Raw genomic sequence first — 26,431 nt, 5'->3', positions numbered from 1 at the left:
ATAATTAACTATGTGTGATAATGAATATGTTAATTTACTTGACTGTAGTAATCACTTCATTGTGTGTTGTAGATGTTAAATATCTGAAATAAAACAATTTTAGAAAAGAAGGCATAGAAAGGCATTTATAGGGTTTTAGATCATGGGTTGAATAATTTTGAAAGTGTGATTTAAAAATCATTCTAAAATTGTTTAGCACAGAATCAAAAATGATTCCTATTTCCAGTAGTGGATAATAGGGACAGAGGATTACTTGGTTTACGTTCTCCAACACAAGCCAACAATATTAAAAGCCTGAAAGAAATGTGAAAATTCTTTAAAAATGTAAAGATATCATAACTGGTGAGGGAAAAATAGAATATTTAGTAAGTCAAACAATTTTTTAATTATAAGCTAACTCTGGATGCTGTGGTGAAAGGATCACTTGAGCCCAGGAGGCTGCAGTGAGCTATGATTGTGCCACTGCACTCAAGTCTAAGAGGCAGAGTAAGATCTTGTTGCTCTCTTTTTCTTTCTCTCTCTCCATATACATATATATATATGTGTGTGTGTGTGTATGTGTATTAATATAGTATATTTAGTGTATATATACATATATTTAACAACATATATGTGTGTATATATTAAACATATTTAGTATTTATATATAGTACATATATGTATGTGTATATATACTATATATTGTATATACTAAAATATGTTATATATTGTATACACTAAAATATAATATATAGTATTTTAAAATGATATCAAATGTCATTTGTATATACTAAATATATAATATATAGTATATTTTAGCATATATACACACACACACATATATATATGCATATATAGATATATGCTAAATAGAAGGCAAAATAAAAGACCTTCACATTGGGAAATAAGAAAATAAAACTTTCCAATTGCAGATGACAAGATACATAATCCCAATGAATTACCAACAAAACAACAAATTGTAAAACTGAGTTCAGCAAGGTCATAGGATAAAAGATCAATATAAAAAGATGATTTTTATTTGATATGCTCTATTTATTAAGGTTTTTATATTGGTGGCTGACCTGGGAATTTAAATTAACATCTTAACATACAATGATCTGGTCCAGATTAAAACCAATTTAATGTCAATGGTGAATATATACTTGGCCTCTATAAAGCTTCATTGTCTCCCACTCCTTCCTGCCCCAACACAAACACAGTCGTTCAGCATGGATGAAGACTTTTTTGTTCCAGATATTTACACACATTTCTATCATATCATTAGCTGACCACTCAGTTAACTAGGAGAGGTCAGGAGCCACGGTGAACTGTCAGCAATAACCACGGCGAACTGTCAGCAATAACCACGGCCACCGAATTTTAAGGAAGAGGAAGAATCTAATTTCCAACGTTGCTAAATGTTAGTATTTAAAATGTCCAGTTTTTTGTTTCTTCTCATAATTGCTATCTCCTTATTGATGTTCTGCACAGAAATGTATTATTGTGCTTTCTTTTGGTTGTTTAGCCATGGTTCCCTTTAGTTCCTTGAACATATTTCAAGAAGTTGATTTAAGGACTTGTTCAGTAAGTCCAGCATCTGGGCTTGTTTAAGGGGAATTTCTATTGACTGATATTTTTTCTGTATGTGGGCCATATTATCTTATTTATTTGCATGTCTTTTCAATAAATAAACTTAAAGCTGTAAGTTTCCCTCTAGTGTATCATTGTGTTCAATTTTCCAATGTTTGAAATTTTCTATAGCTACACTGAGTTTGACTATTGGAGTCTACTCCTGAAACACTCAATTCTTTCTTATCTGATATATTAGGTACCATTTATTGATCCACTTTCCCAAATTTTCTTTTTGTTGTGGTAGATTTGTTCTTTAAAAAAGTTAGTTTTCTGCCATCTCAGTGGAGTTTTTGAAGCTGCTTTTACAATAGGCAACGAAAAATTTAAATTTAGTACTTTATTTTGAAAAATGCAAGGAAAATACAAAAAAGTATTAATAATTTTTAAAGCTTGATAGTTGGTATTCAGGTGTTAATAATTTTATTCTTCACATTTTTCTTTATGATTGCTATATTTAATAATTTAAAATGAGATGTAGCAGTGACTGGAACTGTTTGTTGGCTGGTTTATTCATCAGGTTATATTCAATGATTTTTCCATTGAATTGACAAATGAATTTGTTGTACTTAGATTTCATTTCATTATCTATGTCAAAACCTTTGTCATTTTAATTCGAGATTTTTTTATAGGTTTATTCTTTCAATGCACTTTCTTTTCTTGTATTTTCTAATAATTATTATTTATTCAGCACCAGTTTTCTTCTAAACTTTTCTTGCTCAACATCACAAAATTTGGATGTATTTTATATGTTAATAATAAATTTATTTTCTTATCAAGTAACTCCATAATCTGTTCATAATCTACATTGAGTTATGTGCAAACATGAGATGTTTTATATTCCCTCTGACATTGTGAAAGTTTTGAGTAGTTCTCCAAATATGCTTTTAGGTAAAATACACCGTCTGGTATCCTTTCGCACTATCTCAGAAAACTTCAAAGAGTTATTTCAATCCGGATACCATATTACCACACACCTCAGAAAGTCTACCTTGATACCTCCAATCTCCTTGAAGTATTCTCTCCATAAATGTTTTAGAAATTTATTAAAATTTATCCTATACTAGACACTGACATCTGTAATCTCAATGACCCATTATATTTATCTTTTAGCTCTGAAGCTTCAAAATAACAAAACATATATTTGTAAGTTAGAATTAGAAACAAAAACTAAGTCAAGAATCAGTCTAAAATCACTTCAGTGATAATTTTTTTGATAATTTCATCACAGTCCTTTACCATTTTGCTTTTTAGGCTTACTAATTTTTCCGCAGAGCTGAGTTTTATTTTCTGAATTAAGCTCAAATACCCAAGATGAATTTATATATTTTGTATCTTTTATGGTAGCTAGCATAGTGCTGGGCTCTCAATTTAAATGCTGATTGGTTCTTTCATTCTTCAGCTAGGTGGATCATACCATTTGTAATGGGTGAAATTAGATATTACTTGATGGAGTCTTTCACTCTTTATGTAGACTGAGCAATTACTCAGTATTATGATAATAGAAGAGGAGCAAGCTACTACATGACTTAACTAGGAAATAGCATATAGTACTGAAAAATATTGGCTAGGCACTGTGGCTCACACGTATAATTACAGCAATTTGGAAGGCCAAGGAGGTGCATCGCATCACTTGAGGTCAAGAGTTAAAGACCAGCTTGGCCAACATGACAAAACCCAATCTCTACTAAAATTACCAAAAGTAACCAGATGTAGTGTTTCATGCCTGTAGCCCCAGCTACTTAGGAGACTAAGGTGGGAGACTTATTTGAACCCTGGAGGCAAAAGTTGCAATGAGCCAAGATCACACCACTGCCCTCCAGCCTGGGTGATAGAATAAAACTCTGTCTAAGAAAAAAAAAAAGAAATAAATAAAAATATTCTAAGCTGTATATTTTGCAGAAAAGGTATAAAACAATGCACAAAGTTCTGTTAAGAGTATAGAGTATGTATGAGTATAGGTATACAGATAACAAGATATGGTTTCAAGTCTTTCCAAAATATCAGTCTTTGATAATTAATACAGCAAATGACTTCCATGGCTCTGGGTCTTCAGGAGCTTTAAAAAGAATTTAGAAAATAGATATTATCATCATGCAAAGTAAAAAAAATTAGCTTTTGTGCATTATGTAAAACAGCTGTATGTGATCAGCCCTGATTGGAGAGTGTTCTAACTATTTTATCAGAAACAGTTGCAATACTTCATGATATCATCTGTGACAGCTGTTATCAGAAGTGGCGTCTGGTTGGGAGATCACTGGCCTGATATAATTGCATAAAACTGATGATTTATTTTTTTCAATGTAATTAGTACTCAAGTTGTGATGTTGGAGATTTAACATATTTTTCAGAAATGCATGAGTGCAAAATCATCAATGCACTTTAAACATTTTGTTTAGCCTTGCTTTCCACTAGGACCTAGACTGAAGAATATTTTTAAAGAAAGATTATCTCATTTCTCTGAATGATGTAGAATCACAAAAGGGATTTCCTGGAAAGATTCTAAGGTGTCTTTTTCTGCTTACCAATCAGAAATTTCAGATGTTTCCAAGGTCCAGCCTTTCCAGTTTATGTATTTACTTCTTTTGCTAATTTATCTACTACAAGGCTTTGAAATCCTACTTATTGTCATACATTTATTATGATTATTATGCAACATTGTATCTTAATTATTTCCACATATCATGTCAATTTTACATGTAAAATGTACCTGGAATCTATCTGTCTCCATTTCTTATGCCTTATGACAAGTCTACGACTCTAAAACTTTGTTTTCGTAGTGATGCTGAGTATCAGTCCAATATCAGAACAGTATGTCACAGTCAAAATTCTTCTATAGCAGTTTGAGTGTTTTCAGTCACAGGTAAAATAAAACACCAAACAACTTCTCAAGCAATTAGGAAGTTATTACCTTATAAGATGTTCAGTTAGGGCAGTTCCAGGGTTGGTTAATTCAGGAGCTTCCGAAAATCATATGATGCCCCTTTGTTTAAATTCACTCATGTATTCACTCAACAAATATGTACTGAGCACCTACTATGTATCAGTATAACGTATCAGGCTTTCTTCTACATATTTGATATATATTAGTGAACAAAACAGTTATATAGATTGCTGTATTGTAAACATTGCATACCATTGGGGATAGAAGATACATAGGTATATACATTAAAAAGTAAATAATTAACATAGTACATTAAAAAGTAAAAAAGATTTGGGTGGGGGAAGGATCAGAGAAATAAAAGGATTGAGAGTGTTGAGGGTGCAATTTAATGTAGGGTGAACAATCGGGGAGAAGGTAGTGTCTGAGCAAAGTCTTCAAGGAAATAAGGAGGTTTCTGGACGGATTTCTGGAGGTATAAAATCCACACAGAAGAAATAGCTAATGCAAAAATACAAGAAGAAGACTGTGCCTGACAAGTTAGAATTGTAAGGATGTGTAAGCAAAGGATAAAGTAGAAGGAAAAGTTGAAAGAAAACTGAGGCTCTGTAGACAATTTTTTTTTTTTTTTAGACAGGGTCTCACTGCCTGGCCCAGGCTGCAATGCAGTGGTGCGATCTTGGCTCACTGCAACGTTTGCCTTCAAGTTCAAGGGATTTCCTGCCTTAGCCTCTCAGGTAACTGACTACAGGCATATGCCACCATGTCTAGCTAATTTTTGTATTGTTAATAGAGACAGGGTTTCACCACAGTGGCCTGGCTTGTCTTGAACTCCCAACCTCAAGCGATTTACCTACCTCGGCCTCCCACTGTGCTGAGATTACAGGCCTAAACCACCGCACCCGGCCTTTAGAGAAAATTTAAGTGCATTGGCTTTAATACAGCTTGAAATATGAAGCAATTGCCAGCTTTTAACTAGCAGAATAACATGAAATGATTTGCTATTTTAAGGGATCACTCTTGCTGCCCTCTAGACTGTAGACTCATGAGGTGAGGGGTAGCAAAGTTAGAAGAATTATCCCACTCATCCAGAAAAAATGATGGAAGCCCAGGCATGATGAGCATGGTAGAGTAATCAGTGGAGTCTGGGAATATTTTGAAGGTAAAGACAACAGGTGTAAAACATGTTTGTGAGAGAGACAAAACAATGATGACACTAGAGTCTTGCATTTTAATTATTAATAACTTTAACATTGGAGATCATAGTAATATGAATAGTCTTTAACAACTACCGTAATTAAATAACATGTACTTCATTACTCTGTTCTTCCCACAGTACTTTCCAACTAACTAAATAAATATTAATTCTGTTTTAGAAAATAAGTCAACCACTCAAGGATGATCTATAACTAAACAGAATTCTTAATTATTTATAAAATCAGCAAACTAGTGTTTAAACATGAGTTTTGTATGTAAATGAAAGCTACGATTGGCCAAGCTATCTACAGCCATATTTGCAGGTCTGATTACTAAAAAATATACTCTATGACAGTTTATGTCTTCATATCATTATGGATATTTTAATAGATTTTCTGGAAAAGCCACGCTACAAACACTTTATAAAGTGTCCTTACAACATCTTTAAATACAATGCCACTTTTACACCTTGAATTTTCATTTGACATTTGTATTTCACACTTACACAGCTTTTCTAAGAATCTAGCCTTTATTATGAGTTATATTTCTCTTCTATATTACAGTTTATTGGCATACTTTTCTGATTTTTTTCTTGTTAAAAGATTAAATACAAAAGTTCCAGAATTTTTAACCCAATAATAATCTGTTTGCATTCTTGTTTATTTAACCTGATTTCATAGATTAATATATTATTTTTAAAATTAATAAATTGCTACATAATAAATTGCTACAAAATTAATAAATTGCTACATAATAAATTGCTGCATATTTGAATATGTTCTCTGGAGACTGTGTTTTTAAGGTACAATTATAAATTCCCTTCATTTGGATTTCTAAGATTCTTTCTTCCTAGATTACTATCTCTAATATATTTTCAATATCATTTGCATCCCCAATACAAATATTACATACCTGCTACTGTAGACCATCTTAAATACAAGTCCAATCATATTAATACCTTGTTTAAAATCCCAAAATTATTATTTTTCATTATAACAACATATATTTTCATTTTCTAGGGTTGTCAAACATGCCTTTTAAAGTTGTTATTTACATTCATTATTTCAGCCTCGCTGCATGCTTATCTCTGGCCACTATAGATAGTTAATCATTACCATAGTGCTAAATGGTACTCAACCTTACTGTGTTCCATCACAAGTCTTTGCCTTAGTAATTTCTCCTTCTGCTTGGCCCTTGACTCCACACTCTCTTCTACTGATACATTTCCTCTGTTAATATTTAACTTGAGTCACCTCTTCTTGCAAACCTTTCTTTTATTAAACCCGTTTGTCCTTCTATCATAGCACTTTCCATACTGCACTACAGAGCCTGTGAGTGATGGGAACCATCCATTTGAGGAGAGGACAAGGCACAGACACCTGGGCTGACTAATCACCCTCCAAAACAAATTATGATGCATGATACACAAAATAAGCATCATAGGAAAGAGTTATGGAGAGTAATTAGCATTGGCTGTAACTGGAAGGTAGAATACATGGTGTATTTTCTTCAATTAACAATTTTACTTTTAATGGTTTAAAGATATTTTAATCACTACCTGCACACTTGGTGGTTATCCTACCTTTATTTCTTTTAAAGCCTGCAATTTTCCTAATTACTTCATATATGGTCTAATAATTTAGCCAGTATCTTAAAACCATAAAATTCTAGCTGAAATAACTATTTTGCAATAAACTAATGTTTGATACAGCAGATATTTTGTCACAGAAAGAGTCTCCATAGGGGACCGTGAAATCAACTTCTTGGTACCTTATGAATAAATAGCACAGCTTACTTGTGGAAAATGCTTAATTTATTTCATCATGCTGTATATTACTTATCTTTTGTTCTGCTTTAATTAGCTTTTTCATAGATCAAAGATGAGCTCCAGCTTTTCTGATTTGTTCTCTCCACTGTTGCAAGAAAGGAATGGAAAAGAGGAAGGAGAAAAACGAAAACTATGACATCTTGATAAAGGAGATTTCAATATTTAACAAATTTCATGTCATCAATAAATGCATTAGCACTTCAGCACCTGGCTTCTCAAGCAAACACTTTAATAAGCAGATGGTTCTGCCTGAGTGACCATTTTAAACACTTATTCCATTTAGCTTTGACAATTTGCTTGAGACAGGCTGTTATTGCTCATCAATTCTATAGAATCTTCAGAACAGCCAAGCCATTTACTATAAAAACATTTTTTCCAAGAGGTTAAAAATAAATGCAAAGTGGCACACATATTTTAATTTAAATCCCACTGCTTATTTTTTCCTTATTTATCTATGTGGTATTTGGGATACAAATTAATTCTTTAAAATAATTCATATCATGTCATCTCTCTGGGCCAGTTTAAAGAGCCTCTTATGCCTCTTATCAACATTTCCACACTTCTTGTTATCTTTCCATCTCTGTGATTCTTTCTCTTTTCAGATTATGTCTTATCATTTCCTTTACTGAGATTTCACTTATCCTTCCCTAGCCTGTTAAGTGTTCTCTTTCTAAATTCCCCCAACCCTTCATAACTAATGACTGCATTGAATCACAATGCTGAAGTATAATAGAGGTGATTGCCTTTGCTTGTTGACTTCTGATATGAGGCCAAGATTCCTTTGAAAATGAAAAACATAAATTTTGGAATTATATCAATTTTTAACTGATTTATTGCCTATTCTTTTCTTTAGAAGAGAAATTAATTTAAACAAAGATTTGACTTTAAGTAAAGTAGTACTGAAGAAAGGAGTAGAATTAAAGCTTCTTATTTCATATGAAGTGCAGTCATCTTCATACATCCTCTGAAATTTAGATGGAGGTTCCAAACCCTCAACTCTTGCACTCTGTGCACCACAGGCTTATCACCATGTAGAAAACACCAAGTATTTTATAGCTCGCACTCTCTGAAGCAACAGGTCAAGGCATATCTTGGGCTCACTTGCCATGACTGGAGCTTTAGCAGCTGCAATGCAGGGTGCCATGTCCTAAGGATTCACAGAGGAGCAGGGACCTTCACCTGGCCCACAAAACCATTCTTTCCTCTGAAGCCTCCAGGCTTGTGATGGGAGAGGTCTCTGAATGTCTCTGAAATGCCATGAATGTCTCGGGAATGTCTTCTAGGCATTCCCCCATTATCTTGGCTATTAACATTTGGATCCTTGTTACTTATACAAATTTCTTCAGCTGGCTTGAATTCCTCCAAATAAAATGGGTTTTTCTTTTCTACCACATGGTCAGGCTGCAAATTTTCTAAACTTTTATGTTCTGCTTTTCTTTTAAATATAAGTTCCACGTTCAGATCACCTCCTTGCTCACACATATGACCATATGCTCTTAGAAACAGACAGGTTATCTCTTGAACACTTTGCGGCTTAGAAATTTTTTCAACCAGATAACCTAAATCATCACTCTCAAGTACAAAATTTCACAGATCCCTAGAGCAGGGACACAATGCCTCCAGTCTCTTTGCTAAAGCATAGCAAGAGTGACCTTTACTCCAGTTTAAAATAAATTCCTCATCTCCAACTGAGACTACCTCAGTCTAGATTTCATTGTCCACATCACTATCAGTATTTTGGTCACAACAATTTCATAATTGTCTAGGAAGTTTCAAACTTTCCCATGTTTTCCTGTTTTCTGAGCCCTTCCAACCATTCCATCTCTGCCTGTTATCTAGTTCTAAAGCTGCTTCCACGCTTTCAGGTATCTTTATAGCAATGCCCCACTTCTAGGTACCAATTTTCTGCATCTGCCTGCTCTCGCATTGGTATAAAGAAATTCCTGAGACTAGGTAATTTGTAAAGAAAAGGCATTTAATTGGCTTGTGGTTCTGCAGGCTGTACAGTAAGCATTGCTGGGAAGTCCTCGGGAAACTTGCAATCATGGTGGAAGGGAAAGAGGAAGCTGACACATCCTTCATGGCCAGAGTAGAAGGAAAGGGGTGGGGAAGTGCTACACACTTTTAAATAACTAGATCTCATGAGAACTCACTCACTATCATGAGAACAGTAAGGAAAATTTCACCCTCATGATTCAATCACATCCCACTAGGCTCCTCCTTGAACACTGGGGATTAAAATTCAGCATGAGATTTGGGTGGGACGCAGCCAAACCATATTGACATGCTTCAGACTGCCCCAGGTATTGCATTAACAGCTACCATGTATTGAATAATAACATAGTGTCAGGTAGTGTGCCAGGCATACACTTTATATTCATTATCTCATTTAATTCTACAATAATCTTATAAGGCTATTACAAGTAAATATAGATTGAGAAAATGTAGGCATTTTGCTGAAGTTCAAATGGCCTCAAAATGTTATAATCAGGATACAAATTCATATCTGAATTAGTCCACAATTTAGAGTACCCCTGACTCTTGTCTGTGCCAAGGAAAATGTAAGAGTATAAAATTCAACATCTCTTCATGTTAAAAACTCTCAATAAAATTAGTATTGAAGGACCATATCTCAAAAGAGCAAGATCCACTTATGCCAAACCTACAACCAATATCATACTGAATGAGCACTGTGTGGCAAGTCCGCAAAGATTTAGAACCAGAAAAACCATTTGACCCAGCAATCTCATTACTGGGTATATACCTAAAAGAATATAAATCATTCTATCATAAAGATACATGTACGCTTATGTTCATTGCAGCACTATTCACAATAGCAAAGACATGAAATCAACCCAAATGCCCATCGACGATAGACTGGATAAAGAAAATGTGTACATACACACCATGGCATACTATGCAGCCATAAAATGGAATGAGTTCATGTCTTTGCAGGGACATGAATGAAGTTGAAAGCCATGATCCTCAGCAAACTAATGCAGGAACAGAAAACCAAATACCACATGTTCTCTCCTATAAGTGGGAGCTATAAGTGAGAACACATGGACACAGGGAGGGAAACAACACTTCCTGGGGCCTGTCAGGAGAGGGCAGAGGGGAAGAGCATTAGGGAAAAGAGCTGAGGCATGCAGGGCTTAATACCTAGTGATGAGTTGATAGGTGCAGCAAACACCATGGCACATGTTTATCTAAGTAACAAATCTGCACATCCTGCACATGTACCCCAAAACTTAATAAATAAAATAAAAAAATTAAAAAAACACTGAGAGTAAATGTTTCAGAGGACATTATCAATTATATTCCCAGAAATGTATTAATAACTTATATACTTGCCAATTGTGATTTTTTTAGCAAAAAATTCTAGTCATGAGATTATCAGGTCAAATAGTAAACATATTAAATATGAGAAAAATTACAAGAGTGTTTCACAATAAACCATTGCTCAACAATGTATGGGAATGATTATTTCTGTACAACCTTGGCAGCCATGAATATCATCAAATAATTTAGTATCTGTTAAATTCTTATGTTTCCACATTAATCAAGACATAAGTGCTGAGCATCATTTTTGTGTGTATTGGATATGTATAGTCAGTTGTTTAAAGTAAAGCACTTTTAGTATTGTGAGGGGTTTGTGTGTGTATTTGTGTGGTGTGTCCTCTTTGCAAATTAAAATTAATGATATTGAATCTTTCCTGTCAAGAATCAAACTTGTTTCCTCCCTGATATGGTCTGGCTCTGTGTCCACGCCCAAATCTCATCTTGAGTTGTAATCCGAATTATAATCCTCACTTGTTGGGTAAGGGACCTTGTTGAAGATGATTGGATAATGAGGGCAGTTCCCCCATACTGTTTTCATGATAGTGAGTGAGTTCTTGTAAGATCTGAGGGTTTTATAATGGGTTCTTTGAGGAATCGCCAGCAATCCCATTACTGGGTATGTATCCAAAGGATTATAAATCATTCTACTATAAGGACACATGCACATGAATGTTCATTGCAACACAGTTTACAATAGCAAAGACTGGAACCAACCCAAATGCCCATCGATGATAGATTGGACAGGGAAAATGTGGCACATATACACCATGGAATATTATGCAGCCCTTAAAAACGATGAGTTCGTGTCCTTTGTAGGGACTTGGATGAACCTGGAAACCATCATTCTCAGCAAAATGACACAAGAACAGAAAATCAAACACCACCTGTTCTCACTCATAGGCAGGTGTTGAACAATGGGAACACATGGACACAGGGAGGGGGGCATCACACACTGGGGTCTGTTGGGGGGAAATGGGGGAAGGACAGCAGGGGGTGGGGAGTTGGGGAGAGATAGCATGGGGAGAAATGCCAGGTATAGGTGAAGGGGAGGAAGGCAGCAAATCACACTGCCATGTGTGTACCTATACAACAGTCTTGTATGTTCTTCACATGTACCCCAAAACCTAAAATGCATTAAAAAAAAAACAGTAGTATGTCATGCATACAGCAAATGCAAATAAGTACACATCAAAGGCACCTAGTAATTAGTCCTGAGAATAATGGTTTCCATTAATATAATATTGCTTAAATAATTCCGCTAGGTGAAAATTTTTTCTGATGATAGACATAATTAAATGTTGGAAACCAAGTAATGTATTTAATTTCAAAGGAAAAAATTGTGCTGATTTTTGAAAAAGTTGAAAAACCCCAAAAAATGTCTAATGAGGAAATCAGAAAAAGTTATAGAAAAACAGACAAATTTTATACATCAACAATATAAATTGTGTATGATACATTACCTAATACCAAACTAAACCAGATTCAGAATTGATGGTTATGTAAGAACTAGCTCATATAAAAATAAGATGACATTATAAAAAAAAAAAAAGATGACATTATTATATTGCTGGCCTCAAAATTTGGTCCTCAGTAAGTGCCTTTTGATAAATGATCTCAAGTAAATGACTCATAGCAAAAATACCAAGACTTATGTTTATTTGTTACAAAGCAAAAGGAGTTTTTTCAAATAATAATGTTTAACAAGTGTATAGCAATTTTGTTTGTATTTTTATATACCTACCTCATCACATTGCTTTTACCTGTTTCGTCCTGTGAAATGTACAAAGAGAAGATGCATAGAACTTATATAGAGAGTTTAATACACGTGTTTATACGCCCAGGTGAAGAAAATGCCAGCATCGGAAGACCCTGGTGAGGCTCTTACTCAGCACAAGGTCATCTTTCTTCCCAGCGTTGGCACGATTCTGAATTTTGATAATTATTTTCTTAATTTTTTTACTGTCCATGTTTGTACTCCTAAACCATATAAATTAGCTTTGTCTTGTTTTTAAACTCTTTCCTAACTTTTTTATTTTGAAAAACATCAAACCTACAAAAAGGTAGCAAAATAGTTGTATGAACTTTTGCATATTCACCTAGATTCCCAACGGTTCGCATTTTACCACGTTTTCTTTATATCTCAATAGATGGAGGTACACACATATTTTATTTGCTGAACCATTTGAAAATGTGGCAAACACTGGTTTTGAACTTTGTATAAACAGACTTATGCTGTACATGTTATTTTGTATCCCTTTGTTCATTGTTATAAAATTTGTTGAGATTAATCCAAGAAAATAATAATAAAGAACAAGTAGAAAACTTACTTCTAAAAAAAGGGGGGAGGGCCTCTTTCCCCTTCACTCTGTGCTTATTCCTGTTCTGCAGCCTTGTGAACAAGGATGTGTTTTCTTCCTCTTCCACCATGATTATAAGCTTCCTGAGGCCTCCTAGCCAGGCAGAACTGAGTCAATGAAACCCCTTTTCTTTATAAATTACCCAGCCCTAAGCAGTTATTTATGGAAGTGTGAAAACAGACTAGTACACTCCCTTTTACACATACCCCACAATCAATCCATCAACCAATTCTGTTAGCACCACTTTTAAAATATATACAGAAGCAAACCTTTTTCCATTACCTACCATGTCGTGTCTCACCTGGGCTATTGTGATATCCTCTAACTTGTCTATTCTTAACAGAGCAGCTATTATGACATCTTTAAAGCATATGCCAAACAATAACATTCCTTTGCATTCTCAGAGTGAGAATAAAACTCTCATTCTTAGCCAAAGCTAAAATCCTTACTGGGGCATTGAGTCATCTGGCCCTGTCTGTCCCGCCTTCATGTCCCTTTCCCATTAGCAGGCCTCCTTGTACCACACACTTGTCATGTACCTTCCTGTGCCTTCGGGGTCTTCCTCTGCCTGGAAAGCTGTCTGTCAGACATCTGATACCTGCTGCCCTTCCTCTAGTGTTTTCAAGCAGCAGTCCTTCACCATCCTATGTGAAGTGCCTCTCCCAACAACATGCTTTCTTTGTCTTGTTGTGCTATTTTTTTTTTATTGTTGTGTTACAACTTATTAACAACCAAAATATTATGTTTGCTTTCACATGAATCAATATTAATTTTTAAAAAAAGAATCATAAGAGTGCTCAAAAATATAGTAGACAGGATACACAAATAGCATTGGTGAATTATTTATAATGATTGAGAGGCGAAGACATTTCTGAGCAGTGAGACAGAAATCCTGATTTATTAATCTATTCCCCACCAAGTGTGATTGAATGATCTCTCTGTTCTCTACTGATTTGAAAATGTTACTTGCATTTTCTACCGAATTTCTATATCTATAGGAAACTATTTTTTAACTACCTTATTTTAAACTGAAACCCCATGTGTATTTGGATCTATTTGGGGGCATTACTTTGCTCACTGCCAAATTTTTCTTCAGAAAGATCAAACCTACTTACAATTCCAGTAAACATATGAGTGAGTCTATTCTCCCAAACCATACACAAATGCTCAGTAACTTAATCTAGAAATACTTTTATATTTGCATATGTAGGTTTTTAAAATTATTTACGACAGGAATTTGTATATATACACACATGCAAATATAAAAATTCTACATACAAGTTACTTATATATTTATAATGTTTTTAGATGTCAGCTCTTCATATATTAATGCCATTTCATTTTAGTCTCTTCTTATAGTATAGAAAACAATTTTATTATTTGAATTCTGTCTATTTTTTAATTTGTTTTATTTTTACATGATTTATAGATTTCGTGGATTCCATCTTCTACATTATTATGAAATTTTGATTTAAATAGTACTTTGATGAAGAAATTATTTTATTGCTAAATTTATTATTTTCTAAGGTTTGCATTTTTCATGGACCTGAGAAGTATTACTGTGTAGTGATTAGCTCCAAAGGCTCTAAATTTAATCTGGCTTGGATATATGTCCTGCCTCTTCCCCACACTATATGTATAAATTCATGAGACTATTTTATCTTCTTTAGCCTCTATATTCTCATCTTCATAATGAGGATTTTAAAAATCAGCTAATCAAGAAGGGTTACTGGCCAATTAAATTGGATAAGACATATAAATATCTTAATATGGTGGCAGGCAAAATCAGCACAATGGTACTATAAAATAAAGTTAAAATGTATTGTCATAGATACTTCTCAAGTGTTTGCTATATTCAAAATATTTCCTCTACTACTTTCTATAATCTCACATTGAAGTTAAGAAATTTTATGTCAACCTATTTATGTTTTAGATATATAGCTTTTCAGATATTTAGTCTCAAAATCCCCAAATCTTGCCATTATCTTTCTGGATGTTTCCTATCTTCACTAATTTATCTGTTAATTGGCCATCTTCTGATTCTGTTTGTCTTGAGTTTTGTTTTTTGGTGTGGTGGGTTTTCTTTTCATAATTCTTCACTTAGTCCTTTTCAGCAGGTTTCATTTCTTCTTCATGGGTTTCTGCTATCTCAGACATCCATATACCTCAGATTACATTAATTACATTTAATTTTTAGCCATAAACAAATGTTTTTGTCATTTCTTTAGTCAATTTATAATTTATTTGTTTGAGTTCCTGCTCTTTATGGTTTTCATGACATAAAATCATTCTATGTTTGTAAAAATTTTAATTTAATATCAAATATACACTTTCAATTACAATGTTCTCTTGATTGTCTTACATAATACATTAAGACATGTTAAGCTTTCTTCCTGTTACTTGGAGTAAACCTACTTTATTGGAGGTGACTATTACTGAATTTTCAAAATAGTGTCCTCCTATTAGACTAGTGAGACACGAAAATTTATGAATTTATAAATTGCTTCTTAGATTGATGTGGCTTCCTGTTCCTGTGTTTTAGTCTAAATCATCAGGAAAGGAAAGGAAGATATTTACATTTTATCTATTTTATTTTTCTGTATTAGCACTCTCTGGCCTGGAAGGCAGGGAGGAAGTAGACCAGCCAGCAAGTTGCAGAGGAGTTCATTGATTCAGGAGTGATTGCCTTCCATGTTAATTGTAGAAAGCTAATTCTTTTAGGTACTATCTCACTTTCACAGGTCTCAAACAAAACTCTGTGCCACAGTGCCTTCCTTTTGCACACCCATCTCTACTTGAACTAAATTTGGGCTAACATGTTGACCAAATGTCTCACAAAATTCTTCCATTTGAAGCTTCACAGTTTGAACTGGCACCTTCTGTTCTGAACTTGGTTGTTTTATCTTTTATTTGGTTGTTTTATTTTATGTTTGTTTGTTTTCGTTTCTGTTTTTGTTTTGTTTTTTTCTCCTGAGATGCTCTGTTCACATACTTTCATGCAGGATTTCTTTTCCGTTTCACATGATCAGCTTTTCAGTACTTCCTTCAGTACAATCCTATCTACATTACCACCCCTCTATTGATGATATCCATTCTCATATTCCATTTTGAATAGAGAGGACAGATTTATTTTCACTTTCTAGTACATTTATTTCTAAGGGAATTTATGAATGAACAGAGTTAATCATACAGATTCAAACAATGTCTCTTAAAAAGTTGCATGCTTCTTAAACTTTATTTAAAAAGTAGGATCTCGTCACAATTTAAACCAAAATACTCATCTTTATGTCACCATCCACAATAAAATAATAATTAAAAGTAACTAATGTTTCTTCTATTTCTTTTGTATTCACATGGGAATATGTATTAAATGCACAGTCAGAAAACATTTTTGTGTCAAATCTGGGACAATAGGTACAACTGAGTTAGGTACTTTTTCTAAAATGCCAATTAGGGTATTACACCAGTAATATAACATCTTCCAATGGCTTTTTATCATATTACCCACACTACTTACCTTGAGTCTTTCCCTTTCCCTTTCTATCTTTCCATGATGTATTTTAAGAAATATGGAGTTTGGTTCAGTGTGGAACAAAATTCTCCAACAGTTTAGAAACAAGACAGTGGAGCAGAAATAGCAAAACCTCTAAAGAGTTTACTTTGAATTTCCTCCTCACCATGTTCATGTTTGAAATATTGAGCAATTTATTAATTGTTTCAGATCCTCTTTTTTCAATCTTTCAAATGGTAAAAATATCTACACTGTAAAACTTTGAAAAAATAAATTAGATAAGATGTTGAAAGCAGTTGCCAGACATTTTGTTAGTTATTGATGAATGTTGATTTTTTCCTTTGTGGAAGCTTTAAGTTGACAGAGTCGGGACTAATCTCTAACTCCTCTTATATTTCCTTCTCTCTCTTTCCCTCCATTTCTCCCTCTACCTTCTTAAAAGAGTGGAAATACAGCAACTGAAAATGATATAATCACAATTTTAAATTTCTATATATGGAGTAGTTACAAATACATAATTGGAGCTACAAATGTGCAATGGCAAAAGTACAAATGGGTCCAGGGAATTGGGAGAACAATATTTGTGTCACTGAACTTGGGATTTTCCTCTTTATAGCAAATTTAAGAAGCAGTTATGAATCAGTTGTTTGAGGAACAGCTTGGCTGTCAGTGTCATATTCCATTGTACATAATCCCAATAATTGTCTCCCTATTAATGAGATATTTGACTGACAATGTGATTAAATTACATATGCCTATGATGTCACACATTTGGCTGAAAACAGTCTTGATGTCTAACAGATGAGTGCTCTAATTTGACAGCAAATGAGGCCACCTTAGAGAACACAACCACTGTAGTCTGATTTTTCCAGATGGTTGTCATTTTTTATTCTTCCCCAAAATGACTCTAGCAACTTCAATGAAATTATCTATAACTGTGTGCTTTGGAAAGACTAATTAAGCATTTTTTTCATATTTTAAAATATTCAGTAAAGAGTCAATACATCCTCAAATATATTTATGAGCTCTAACACCTTAAATAAATAATAGATTATAGCCATTAATTATTTTGGATAACCCTAAAATAGTAGACATTTTTAATATGCAGGAGTTTCAAAATTTTGTTTGGAATTCTTTGCAAAATGCAATATGGTTTAGAATTTATTGATTATCCACTATATTCTAAACATTGTACTAGTTGGTCTGATAACTACAAACATTGATAAATCATGGCATGAATTCTATACAATCAGACCATGAATCGACTATATTTAAAAATTTTCGTACAATATAGGCTAATGGATAAAAATTGAGGAAATCAACGTCATGGGAACAAATAAATGGAGACATATTGCAATTGGATTATATTGGAATAATTCTTGGGGAAAATGGTATCAGATCTGAGCTTCAAAGAATAAGAATTTTGCATGTAACATCACAGTAGAGAAAGTGGAAGCTTAAGAGGAGATTCGGCTAATAGCAAATGGGAAAACCTTTGAAATAGGAGAAGAACATTGTGGACATGTAATTTGTGTCCTAATAAACATGAAAACATTTGTATTAAATCAAAAACAATCATCATATATTGATAAGTTAAATGAATGTATGACAATTTTTAAGAATGTATACAGTTAAGCTAATTATTGAGATGTATAGGCACCATCAATTTATCTATATAAGAAAATTGAAATCCAAGAGAATACACTAAAATATTAAAAATAATTTGCTGATCTGGTGACAAACTCAATATTCTAATTTTCTTCAATAGATATAATCTATTTGTGTTATAAAGTTTTTGAAAATTGACATTTATTTATTCTTGCCTTTGATCTATCATATACTGTTTATGTTTACAATTTTGATAGAGTTCTAGAAGCTTGAAAAACCACAAAATAAAGCACCAAAGTCTCCAAATTTTAGTAAGTGAGTGGCTTCCTAAAATAATTTGTCTATTAGGGAAAGTTATTGTGAATTGGGTCTAAAGAAACAAAATGCTGACAGGTGGCAAAGGGGAATAAGAAAAGCCTTTTCAAGTATTTCAAACATAAAAGTAATTCAGAACATGAAGTCCCAAGTCCATTGATAAATAAAGAGGTATATGAAATCTACAATAGCATCACAATAGCCAAGTTATTGACCTGCTTTTAAGATAGGTGCTTAACAAGAGTTGTTTTCTTTTGAAATGATGTAGCAATCAGTATTACCATCTGAATTCATAAGCTGCACAGTGATAAAGGTAGAAGTGATAGGAATAAACACTGTAAACATTTAAGCCTAAACAATGAACATCTAGGTGACACACATTTGAGGATGTTAAAAATTAGACAATAATGGTATAAATCTGTAAAATCATAAATGAACTTGAATAGTGTTCTCTAATATAACACTGAGAGCTAATTATTAAAAATTGTAAAGCACTAGAATTTATGTGTGATTTTTAAAATAAAAAATAATGTGAAAAAAAATTTTTAAAGGACCAACATTAAATTTTAAAAGGCACTTACATTTAAGAAACACTTAAGTTTTTGTTAGAATCAAAAGTAAATCCTTTTATTAATTAATAAAGAATACGGTAGAATCACATCCAGGTGTAGGCAAGTTTACTAACCCAATCATTTTTTCTCTATTCATTGTCATATTCTGATTTTTCCCGTAAACTCTGATACTCATTTACACTTGAGACTGTATTTCTCAGGTTAAATTACCTCATGATTATATTGACCTTGCAAATCATTACCTGGAATATTTATCAATACCTAAGCGTATGTGAGTGAGTGGGTTAGCTTGTTTTTTTTCTTTGTTTGTTTGTTTGTTTTTTGAGGTGGAGTCTGTCACCCAGACTGGAGTCCAGGCCTCAATCTCAGCTCACTGCAACCTCTGCGTCTCCTGTTCAAGCAACTCTCCTGCCTTAGCCTCCTGAGTAGCTGGGATTATAGGTGTGTGCCACCACACCTTGCTAATTTTTTTATATTTTTAGTAGAGGCAGGGTTTTACCATGTTGGTCAGGCTGATCTCAAACTCCTGACCTCAAGTGATCTGCCCACCTCAGCCTCCCAAAGTGCTGGGATTACAGGTGTGAGCCACCGCATCCAACCCTAGTTTGTTATTTTTTGCTTAGCTAAATCAACTTTGTAAAGACATGATTTCTTTTATGGGCTATTTAGCTTGGAAGTAAGTTAATAAGTAATGCTATATTTTGCCTTGTCTTCAATATTTACCTATGAAGGAAGTACATTGTTTTAAATCTATACCTTATTCAAACTGATATTTTGTGAAAACCTGTGGAAAATATCTAGGAGGAGACATAGTTGATGAGAATTTTTTGGAAATACTATTCCTATTTGTATAGGCTAATCTGTAGTTGTAATAAAAATAATCCTAACCACAGTTAGGCTAAAAATGATATCAATAATTGTCTAATAAAACTTATGAAACACTTCCAAATTTTTAAAAGATGCCCTATACTCACTGACTGTATTTCTCGGCCACCTCAATCTGTACTAATCTGGTTTGGACCCAATTGCTCCAAGAATAAACCTTTATGAAGGGAATCAGTGACCTCCAGTCAATGTAGGGTGGTTTCCTTTAAAAAATTTTTTAAATCTGTAAATTTTTTGCTTATTTATTTCTTTTCCCCTACGCACAGTAATTTTAAATGTTTTCCTTAATTTGATTTTATAAAATATTTATATGAAATAGCCCAAAAGTTTATTTTAGCCCTTATTTTGCAAAGAAAATAATTACAATGATAATGCATTATCAATTTATACCACCCTTGAAAAATGAAGAGTTTAGCATACCATTATTTCCACCCCAACCCAGCACACTATAATTTGTAATAACCTTAAATCTTAAAACGATATGATGAGAATATACTTTCTTACTCTTCTTTTATCCTTCATAATCATATTGAGTTTTTCTACCAGCATGCTTAATTGACGTTACATTTAATATATTTGTTTAACTGCTCACAGACACTTTTAGATGTTCCCTTTTACTAAGGCTTATATAATGAATTGTTTTTACATAGGCAAAGTGCTTTTTCAATTCTTTTTATTTTTCAGTGAGGTTGTGTAAATGGCAGCTTTTTAATTTGTTCATATTTAGTAGTTCTAGGCTGAGTTGAAAATTCTTGTATCATAATTTTATTTTTAAATAAAAGTAGAAACTAAAGAAATATCTATATATGATATTACAAAATTTAAAAACTTCAATAATCTCATTTATACACAAAAACCTGTAATATATTGTCATGTTTCAATAACTGTATTATCAGAAAATCTGTAAATGTAATTGTAAAAAATTAGAAACCACAGAAAATAAATTTTTCAAAAACAAAAATAAATTGTATTCACACCCAAGATCACCTGTGCAATTCCTACATATAGATTTATTTTTCTTTTTTAAAAAATGATATTAACTAAAAGGAGATTATCCTCTGCTTTTTAAAAATTGAGATATTGTTAAAAAATTTGTCCCAGGACAAACATTTTTATTTTCTTTAATTGAATAAAACCTAGAATTTTTAATAAAAGACCTAAAGTATATAATTCAACTAACAATCTTTTATTTTTTGACTCCTAAAAAGTGTTCCCAGAAACTAAAATTTTCACAAATTAAATGACAAAAAGTATTGGTAATTTTAGAATACAATTCTAATAAATGGTTTTTCTTCTATATATATTCCATCAAAATAGACTGATTTAAGCTTTTCTCAGCTCCATAGATTCAGTTTAGCTTATCAGCATTAAATAGGTCTTTTGTTCATAAAGCTGATATTTTTTTCTGTAGGAGGGTCTCAAGTTATTTCATAAGTCCTTATAACAGCAATCTGGGCAGGAGATTTCCTTTTCATAAGAGAGCTATTGTTTGAGATGTATAACTGTCTATATCAAAGTTAAGATATGGCTCTCCTAAAGACAATATGGTTACTTGATTCCATGTTTCAGATTAAAGTAAAAAAAAGCACACTATTTTATGAGTAGCAGTGTGTAATCACCTTATTTATTTTGCTAATTCACATAATTGCTGAGGATTTGGTTTACACCTTTTCTGCATATTGCTTGAAAACATGGTAAGAGTCTGATATAATTGAAAAAAAAATAATCTCTGTAATTGCCTACAAGCCAGTTGTGTGCTTTCAGTTTTATTTGTGAAAACCAACAAAGTACTTAATTGGAATTGCAAAATAAAAACATGTAATCAGAACTGCAAAAAAAATGGACATTCACTTAACTATTTTCTATTACTTTTAAATTTTTGTTGGTGCATCTTATTACCTAGCTTAATTTTTTAATTCAAAAATGTAACATTAAAGAAAATGATGAAACATATCAATTGTCAATAATTTAATCATCATAACATAATTTATTTTGCTATTAATCTCTCCAATTCACTTTCCTTCTTTCTCCATTGATCTAATAATTTGCTTTATGTTTATCTATGTATATAATCACTTAGTGATACATCTATGCAGTTGAATTTGTAGTGAACATACTATCCTCTGTTACATTTCCTCTGTTACAAATATTAATTTGTAAAAATTATCTGTGATTAAGCATAATGTTTGCAATTATTTTGCTAAGCACTACATTAGTCTGAAAGAGAGACTATCATAATAATTTAATTCTACTATGTCTAGTTAAACATTTGTAATGGTTTCTTTCTTTATTCAGACTGTGTATATATTTGGTCAATAATAGATTAGATTTACAAAAATTTAATTACATTTGATGAATATATATTTTTGTTATCTTTATTGTTATTGACTCTAGGACGAGATTCACAAAAAGAGCATTCACAATTTCAGAAAAACTATCAATAACTTCTGCCTTCTGATGTTTATTTTCATGTTACAAAACAGTGTGAAACAATTCTAACAAACGCTTCTAACACTGGGATTATGTTTTTATTTAATTTCTGGTTTATAATTGCAAAAGTTTACCATAAGTTTATTTAGCCTGCTTTTTTTTTTTTTTTTTTGAGATGGAGTCTCGCTCTGTCACCAGGCTAAAGTGTAGTGGAGCAGTCTCTCTCAGCTCACTACAACCTCTGCCCTCCGAGTTCAAGTGATTCTCGGGCTTTAGCCTCCCAAGTAGCTGATACTATAGGCGCATGCCACCATGCTCAGCTAATTTTTATTTTTAGTAGAGATGGGATTTCACCATGTTGGCCAGGGTGGTCTCTATCTCTTGACTTCGTGATCTGCCTGCCTCAGCTTCCCAAAGTGCTGGGATTACAGTCATGGGACACCATGCCAGACCTAGCCTGCATTTTTATGTCTCCAGAGGATAAACACTTTTCCATGTTCAGAACCGCTTCCTCTTGTTTACTCACCTACTTTTGTCTGGTAAGAGAGGAACTCAAGTCTTTTACTACCATTTCAAATCTATATTTATTATGTTATAAATAATTTATTACCATTTCATATTGTTGACTTGACTATTATCATTTTTAAAATTTTACTTTTTAAACCAAACCAAAAGAAAATAAATTTCATAAGTAATTTAGGATTAATGAAGTCCTAAAAGGTGGATACATTTTGCCAGTAACTTGTAAAATGAGTGATAAATTTATTTTATTTAACAAAGTTTAAATTAAATCTTAGCAAAATGTAAGTGTAACACTGGTAACAGCTAAATGTTAATGACAATCTAATTAAGTATATCATATTCTTATGAAGAAATACATGAAGAAGCTCTTAAATACTTTTGCATAAAATTGACCTTGATTTTAATTAATAATTACTAGTAATATAATTATTTATCAGACTGAGTCTTACAAAATATTTTAAATTATTGATGATGGCTGGCAAGGTGGTCAAATAGGAACAGTTCTGGTCTGCAGCTCCCAGGGAGATCAATGCAGAAGGTGGGTTGGGTGATTTTTGCATTTCCAACTGAGGGACCCGGTTCAGCTCATTGGGACAGGTTAGGCAGTGGGTGCAGCCCATGAAGGGCGAGCCAAAGCAAGGTGGGGCATCGCCTCACCCGGGAAGCGCAAGGGGTTAGGGACTCTCTCCCATAATCAAGGGAAGGCATGAGGGCCTTGAGGAATGGTGCACTCTGCCCCAGATACTGTGTGTTTCCCACAGTCTTCGTATGCCGCAGACCAGGAGATTCCCTCAGGGGCCTACACTACCAGGGCACCGGGTTTCAAGCATGAAACTGGGCAGCTGCTTGGGCAGACACTGAGCTAACTGCAGGAGTTTTGTTTTTGTTTGTTTGCATAACCCAGTGGCGCCTATAATGCCAGCAAGACAGAACTCCTCACTCCCCTGGAAAGGGGGCTGAAGCCAGATAGCCAAGTGGTCTAGCTCAGAGATTCCCACCCCCATGGAGCCCAGCAAGCTAAGATCCACTGGCTTGAAATTCTCACCTCCGGCACCTCTGAAGTCAATCTGGAATTCTTTATATTTCCACATTAAAAGAAAACTTTTTATGTTGCCTATCCTTTAGATATTTAATGTTCAAAAATAATTAGATGTTTTGATTGATGCTCCAACTTAGAATTTAGAGAAATGCGAAAATATCAAACAAAAGGTATATGAAATTGTTACAGGAAATGCCTGGGGAAATGTACCACTTTTCCTCATATGATACCTGCTTTACCTGCAGGATGATAAAGATTTTATTTTTGAGTCATCGGTTTCCTGGACTCACGGTTTTGTTCTGACTTCTAAGTGGTGTGATGACATTAATACACAAAATAAAATGTCTTTAATATTTCTTGCCAAGACTGAGTCATTTTGACTAACTTTATATACTTGTGGATGTCATCATTTCCTCATGGGATATACATAGACCTAATTGGCAGAAAGAATTGACTTTCCATTCTATGTTAAACTTAGGTGCTTCCAAAGATGGTATTTTTTCTTAAATAAGAATATCCTTCCTTCATAAATTTGTATTTGGGGTGAAAGTAGTACAAGCTTTGAAGACAGGCAAACTTGAAATCAAATTGCAGGTTTTTCAAGTAAATGAGCATAGGTATCTAATACACCTTGCTAGCATGAGTTTTCCCATTTCAAAACTGGAACTGATGTTGTCTATCATGGGGGATCAGCAATTCTACATAGGCACAGAGAGCCCCCCTGGAGATTATGGACTGTTTTCAACCGTTGATATTTGATTCAGCGTTTCTTTTAGATTTTCCGTATCTGAGAAATGGATTGGCATTTGAAGAAAGTTTATTTTTACCCATTATGTTAACTCTTAGAGTGAAATCAGATTGTCAAACTTTTCTGTCTTTTCATAGGTGGCACATCACTATTTTCTTGAATTCTATCACACCTCATCAGAGGGGAATGAGCCTTTGAAAGAGGAGGATTCTAAGATTCAGTAGTCCTGACTCTAAAGAAATAATTTTGTTCTTGAATTATCTCAGAATTTCTCCGGAGGACGGAGAGAGTGCGTAATAGGCTATTAGAGATTGAATTAACAAACACCATCTATTTAAAGAACTGCAGTGAAAATTCCCAAATTATTTCAGTGCTAAGCAAATTATACATCAAGCAAATAAGCAAGAAAAGAAGCAAATACATTTTCTTTCTAATAAAATTTGTTTTCAGCTCCTTCGAAAGGATCAACAGCCTTTACGTGTTGTGCCTGTTTATTTATTAATTCATCAATATCCCACATATTCATGAACTTGTCTCTAGGATTTCTACTTTGTATTATTTATCTATGGTTAAATACTGTCTCAATAACTATAACAATCTGTCATTAAGTCAAGTCCTTGTAGTTTGCTTTTCTTCAAAATTTTATAAATATTCTTGTCCCTGCCCTCTTTCACATAAGTGTTAGGATTTACAAAATAAGTTCTTTTTAAAAAATAGCATATTCATGTGTTCTCACTTACAAGTGGGAACTAAGCTATGAGGATACAAGGGTATAAAGATGATATAGTGGAATTTGGGGATTTTATGTGGAAGGTTGGGAAGGAGTGAGGGATAGAAGAGTACATATTACATACAGTGTACCCTGCTTTGGTGACAGGTGCACTAAAATCTCAGACATCACCACTAAAAAACTCATCCAAGTAACCAAAGACCCCATACTCCAAAAACTATTGAAATAAATTTTTTAAATAAATAGGATAATTGAATATGCATTAAGTTTTAATTAATTTGGGGATATATTTATAATATTGAATTTTCTTACTTATAAATGTAGTTATTTTCAACTTTTCTCCATAGAGGGCTTTTGGTAGATACCAAAAGATCTTTTGTTAGGTCCCATATTATAGGCATCCCATGAGAGAACATTTTCTATTACACTGTATTATATTTAATTAGTTTTCTGTCACACACATAGAAACACTAAACTCTTTTTATTTGCCAGAGTTTTAGATTCTCTATTTCATATAAAGAATTCTATCATCTATTAATATAAGTAGGAAAGCTTTGGGTTGTTAAAATACTTATATCTTTGATTTTCACTTCTTTCTATATCTTATAATCTTACTGAATGGCCAAAGGTCTCCAATTTTTATTGATTGAATCAGTGTGGAAATAGCAGATATCTCTATTTTGTTTCTTGATTCAATATGAAATGCATATAAATACTTAATGTAAAGTACAGTATTATAAATCTTTAATAAATGCCTTTTTATTAGATTTAATGCATCCTCTTTTATCCAGTATGAGGTTTCTTACATATTGATTATTAAATATTGCCCAATACTTTTAATTTTTTTTTTTTTTTTTT

Source organism: Sapajus apella, unplaced genomic scaffold (genome assembly GCF_009761245.1).
Source record: "Sapajus apella isolate SASKATOON/1434 unplaced genomic scaffold, GSC_monkey_1.0 scaffold107, whole genome shotgun sequence".
NCBI classification, from domain to species: domain Eukaryota; kingdom Metazoa; phylum Chordata; class Mammalia; order Primates; family Cebidae; genus Sapajus; species Sapajus apella.
Note: the sequence above shows the minus strand (reverse complement) of the source record.